This window comes from Triticum aestivum, chromosome 2B (genome assembly GCF_018294505.1).
Source record: "Triticum aestivum cultivar Chinese Spring chromosome 2B, IWGSC CS RefSeq v2.1, whole genome shotgun sequence".
NCBI lineage: Eukaryota > Viridiplantae > Streptophyta > Magnoliopsida > Poales > Poaceae > Triticum > Triticum aestivum.
The window spans coordinates 804,005,131-804,010,619 of NC_057798.1; the positions used below are offsets into that span (position 1 = coordinate 804,005,131).

The window sequence follows — 5,489 nt, forward strand, 5'->3', positions numbered from 1 at the left end:
TATCTATGGAGACGAGAATTAATTTCCTTTTTCCCTTTTAATGTGTTGGGAAATTTTGTTTCTTTTTTTCTTTGAAGTATAGTTGGGAATAGTAATTTTTTGAGGAAAATAAATAAGGAAAAAATGATAATAAATAAATAAAAGTGAGGTAAAGTCTTTTTTTTTGAGACAAAAGTGAGGCAAAGTCAGACTCACACACTTTGGCGCTCAGAGGTTTGGGTCAGCCCGCGAACGATTTTGTTTGGTTTTCAATCTCATAGCCCGCGAATAATTACCCAGCCCGCGAACGCGAAATCCCACCCACCCATCCATCGCTCGTCTCTCCCTCTCCCCCGCACTACTTCTCGCCGCCGCCACCACCACCACCACCACCACCACCTATGGCGCCCGATCCCGCCCTATTCCAGCGTCCTCCGGCGGTGCCCAGCGCACCACCGTGCCCCCCTCTAACTGTTCCTTCCTCCCATCGGGCCAGATCCGGCGCGCGCGTACTCCAGCGGCCAACCGTGACCCTGCCCAGCAGCTAGGGTTTGGGCCAGCACGTCACCGGCGTTGCTCCGGCGTTGCTCCGGTGACTTAGGTGAGTCCCTTTCCTCCTCCTCGTCACATTCATCTGTCTCTTCCTAACATCATCTCGTATGCCTCACAAATCTAGCGTGCCGTCGCCGGTCGGGCACCGGGACGCCATGGACGGGAAGGTTTCTTCCTCCCCTGCCTAGATCCCATGAACGGCGCAACCCCACCACTACACCATGGAGATGGAGCTCCTTCCACATCATGCATGGAGCCTCCCTCCCAGCGCCCGGGGCCCTAGAGGGTACGAATCCCTCCTCCCGCTGTCTCCTTGTACAACTTCTCTTCTTCTCCTATTGATGAGTGCGCGTATTGTGTCAATGAAAGGAATTCAAGGCAATGGCCGGAGAGAGAGGAGCTGCTCCTAGTACAGGACGCCATGGAAGCTTCTCCTTTCTTGTTCTGCCTTTTTAATTTTTCCGTTTCTCTTCCCGATCTAGACATGTTGAAGGCTCTATTTTGTGCAGGTGCTGCACTGATGAGGAGAAACTACTGCTGAAGGACGTCCTCCTCCCCTCTCCTCCTCTTACCCCCACACGTGGTGAGCTCCAACCTCTCTTTCCAACCCCTGAACATCTGATCTGAAGTGGACATCAATTTTAATTGTTATGTACACAACATGGATGTGGCACGTGATGGCAGCAGGGCGCTTGAATGGTTTCTAACCAAGATACTGCATCCGACCACTGCCTCCTGACAGGGTAGTGCAGATCAAGTAGCCTCCATTGGGTGACTGCTGCTGAGGCCTAATTGGCCGATCGTGGTCGTGCTCCTACTCCTACTCCTGCTCCAGTCCGTTTAATATCAAGGTTTCATCTGCTTCTCATTGCCCCGGTCCATTAAATAGCATATCAAGAACAAGAAACAACAGAGTTCAAAGACCAACTACGAGAAATTTTAACAATGTGGTGTATGGAAGAACATTTGTGCTACGATTAGTAGGTAGTGTAATAATAAGTAACTAACTATATAAGTTAGTTTGATGCATTGGAAACAGAATACAAAAAGTACCGAGTAACTAACTATGTTAGTACTAATTTTCAGTACTAATTTTCTGATGAGGAGAAAATGCTGTTGTAGGACGTCCTCCTCCCCTCCTCCTACCCCCACACGTGGTGAGGTCCAATGCATATGTGGATAATCAGGAACTGGTGGTACAACTGTTTAATCGGTTACTTCATAAACTGTTCCACTGTGTGCATGAACATGTACACATTTTTTCCTGCTATTTATATACATAACTATTGGACAGTGAGAAGATTTCCATTTTGTGCGTGAACATACTTTTTTTTGTCAATCCATCTCTTATCATGCACACATCCTATCATATATTATATGATAATCTTTTAGTTGCTCACTGTACATATAGGTGCTCAAAATTTTAGATTCCATAGAACTTCTGTTTGTAGTGAAAAAAAGGGTATCTGTAGCTTTTCAGTTGATGTCTATTTAAATCAATAGAATACCTGTTGAGTATATGTGTTCATTGGTGCACCATGCTGAATTACTTTTCCGTTCAAAAAAGCAATTACTTTTGTATATTGTGATGCCTCCCATAGTAGTTTGCACCCTGGAACCAACCAACAGCAGATGCAATATATTTTTCCAAGTATATACCGCCCTTACTGTTTTAAAAAACATACGTTGTTGATTCCTTTTTTATTTTTTCCTACACCCTGCTGTGGGATTCTTAATAGCCTTACCTGCATATGAACAAACTGCAAGAGACAGATACAGTTCCTGACCTATGAAAGGCTGTTTCATGACTTATCCATCTCACATGACCACCTTCTATATCTACAGGTATTTATCAGTTCTTTCTACTTACATGGCGGATATATCTACAAGTAAACCTACAGGTTCTTTGTAGTTCAAATGCAGTATCCTATATCATTTTTATTATTATGCAGAACTGTTTGTTCAGTCACATATGCCCTTTACTAGAGAGAGCGAAAACGGAAAACTATTGTGGAGCAAATTAGATGGGCGAACCAATAGATAATTATGTAGCCGTTCTTGGGTGTCAATGGATCACAGTTTACTAATCATATCGAGAAAATAAATATAACTACTTGAGAATAAAGGGAAAATGAGAATAAAGGATGGTTGTGGTAGTAGAATGGTAGTTTTGCTTAGGCGCAATCATACTTATGGAGTAGTAAATAACCTGTCATGTCATTCTTCAAGTCTGCACATAGCATTGTTATTGTAGGAGCAGATTTCTCATCCTTAAGGAACCTGAACTTGCTTAATAGCCAATTTAGTGGTGTAATACTAGTTTCTTGATGTCAACTCTAATGCTTCTGTTTACATTCCTTGATGTCATTTCTGTTTTGCAATCATATGACATTGTCTCATGTAAATGAGTATGGGCTGCTGTCAATTTTTTAATCTACAATTCATCTAGTGGTTTTTTACATGGTAGCTTAATATCCTCCTTTTCTAATATGCAAACTTCTAATATGTGAGGTGAATAAGTGCATGAGGTGCGGTTCGCCTTAGGCTGCTCCTGCTCGTCGGCTGTCTGGTCCAGCGTCACTTAACCGTTGTGACCTGGCTGGTTTGGTTCAGCTTCGAGCTGCCTACCGCGGAGTGGGAGGCCGACACGCTCATGAACATCGAGGCCAGATCAAGTACGCTGGTGCACTGCGGCATGCGGCGGCCTATTTTGTTGTAGTGGTGTTGTATATGGTCTCATCGAGCACTGAGTATCCATATGTTGTTCTAATCCTGATGATGATGTTGTAGCGTGGACACCATATTCAGTTTGTCTTGATGCTTTATCTCTTGTGATTCTTGTCTGATGCACATTGTTCCTTGCAGGGTTATGATGATATTTCCAAGGAAATATACTGACCCAGATGTGACGAAGGTGCCCATTTTCCCTTTCTTAAACATTTCTACTCTGGTTTTTTTCTTCCTGTAGTTCCAGTTTCACATTGTTAGTGTTTCATGCCATACTCATCAGATCCTGCTCACATTCCTTGTGATTGAGTAGCTTGATTAGTATTTCCGCCACTGTCCTATCTTAGTAAACTGTTTGTTTTTTCAGTAGCTAAAAAGGAAAGTAAATCTACTATATCCTGGTATTCTAGAATTTCAGTGTCTCACAGAAGTTACTCTTTGTCCTGCTTTAGTTTGCAAACCTGATGCTCTATGTCTGTTCTCATTTCTTAAGTTTGAAATGTTTCAAACTTAAGAGTGCCCCCATCCTTGTTATTACATAATACTAATCTGTGCATTTGTCCTTATAATTTCAGGGAAGGCCAAAGAAAGAAAACACAAAAACAGTAGCATGCAACTGCCAAGCCTTGATCAGACTACACCGTACAACAGAAAATGGATGGTATATACACGATTTCAGAACTGAACACAACCACCATTTTGTCATCGTCGTGTGGCGAGAAACTACATTGGCCATCACACAGGATCATTGACACACCAAATATATAGTGAAATGATGTGCTCTATGTTCATTCTACTGTGTTATTGAGATCCTGTGGTGTAATTATACTGCTGTGTTATTTTGAGAATTATATTATTATTACCATTATATTCTCCTGTGCTTTTGGTTGACTAACAAATTGTCCAATCAAATGTGGATCTCCCTTGAATAAGGGTTGGACTGAAACTACTAAATTGTGTGAGTGGGCTGGACCGTTTAGAGAAAAGGGTTGTCTCAATTAATAAATGGGTTGTACATTGCCTCAGCCCAAGAACAAACATTAACAGGCTGATGTGTTGGGCCAGGCCCATGGTTGTGGCCCAAAAGTAAATCTAAAAATGGACCGAATTAAGGGCTTGGCCCATAGTTGTGGCCCAAAAGTAAATCTGAAAATGGGCTATATTGGGCTTGGCCCACTGAAACAACTGATTTTGACTGATCCTGCATGGCGTCCACGTCATCATTTTTGCCATGTCATCACATGTGCCATGTGGACATCGCCACGTTGGCTTGGCCACATCAGATTCTCTGTGGTCTACGCTACTTAGTAATGACCATAATTTTTGTCAAAGATTTAACGACCAAAATTTTGGTCAAGGGCGGCCATGACCGAAATGCCAGAAAAGGTCACGTTTCTTTGTTCTTGACAGCCAACTGTTGACCTTCTGAATTTGGTCAAAAAAGGTCAAGAAACGAAAGCAATGACCAATTAATGACCAAAATGGGGAGTCATAATTGAGCGTATTTCTTGTAGTGAGATAAGATAGTGGCCTGGACCGCTCTAGGAAGTGTCTCAAGACTCAACTTTGCCCAACAAGGGCGGCCAAAGAAAAAAGCAACATCATCTCTAAAAGTGTAGTGGTTAGTAGAACTAATCAATGCCTTATCTTCGGACTGATATGTTCCATGTTCATCTTTAGTTTGACTTCAAAGTCGATAGGGACGATGGCAGGGTACTAGGCCGCGGTGCTGCTGGAGAGAAAGCGTCGGGAGGCAGCGCTGGGGGTGCTGCCGAGGTTATTTGGGAGCGACAGCGTTGGTCGGGGAAGGAAACCGGCGCTCGGTGCGGCGGAGGTTGAGGAGGAAGCGGCAAAGGGTGCTCGCCGGCGGATGAGGAGGTTGTTCTGCGGCGGCTGAGGAGTGTGCTAGGGTGCGGCGGTGGTGGGGGATGAAGCGAACACTCCGGTGGGTGGTTAACAGCGGCGGCAGCAGGGGGAGGGGGCGGGGTGATGTTCGATTTGGCTAGGGTTTAATTTGGGGAACGATTTGGAGAGGGGCTGAGAGGAGTTCTTTTTTCTTTTGCGAGAAAGAGGGTGAGGCGAGTTTTTTTTTGAGAACTAGAGGCTGAGACGAGTAGTTGTTGGAATTTGGGAATGGTCGGCCCGCGAATATTTTTCCGTCTCGCGCCCTCGCTCGCTCTCCCGCACAATTAGGCCCAAAAGATTTCACTTTATGGCTTGCACCACGTCCC

At 44.2% G+C, this 5,489-nt stretch overlaps 2 long non-coding RNA genes across 4 annotated transcripts; both read left to right on the plus strand.

Annotated features, from left to right (window-relative positions):
- Nucleotides 1-329: 329 nt before the first annotated feature.
- LOC123042919 (uncharacterized) lies at nt 330-1,101 on the plus strand. The gene is made up of 3 exons (XR_006418947.1): nt 330-580; nt 656-817; nt 901-1,101. It is a non-coding gene; the product is annotated as an uncharacterized lncRNA (long non-coding RNA).
- Nucleotides 1,102-1,104: 3 nt separating this feature from the next.
- LOC123042918 (uncharacterized) lies at nt 1,105-4,117 on the plus strand. Of its 3 annotated transcripts, XR_006418945.1 has the most exons (5): nt 1,105-1,382; nt 1,654-1,744; nt 2,377-2,432; nt 3,397-3,445; nt 3,834-4,117. It is a non-coding gene; the product is annotated as an uncharacterized lncRNA (long non-coding RNA). The 3 variants fall into 3 exon arrangements; XR_006418944.1 differs by having other exon boundaries at nt 1,654-3,206; XR_006418943.1 differs by having other exon boundaries at nt 1,654-3,445.
- Nucleotides 4,118-5,489: the final 1,372 nt, after the last annotated feature.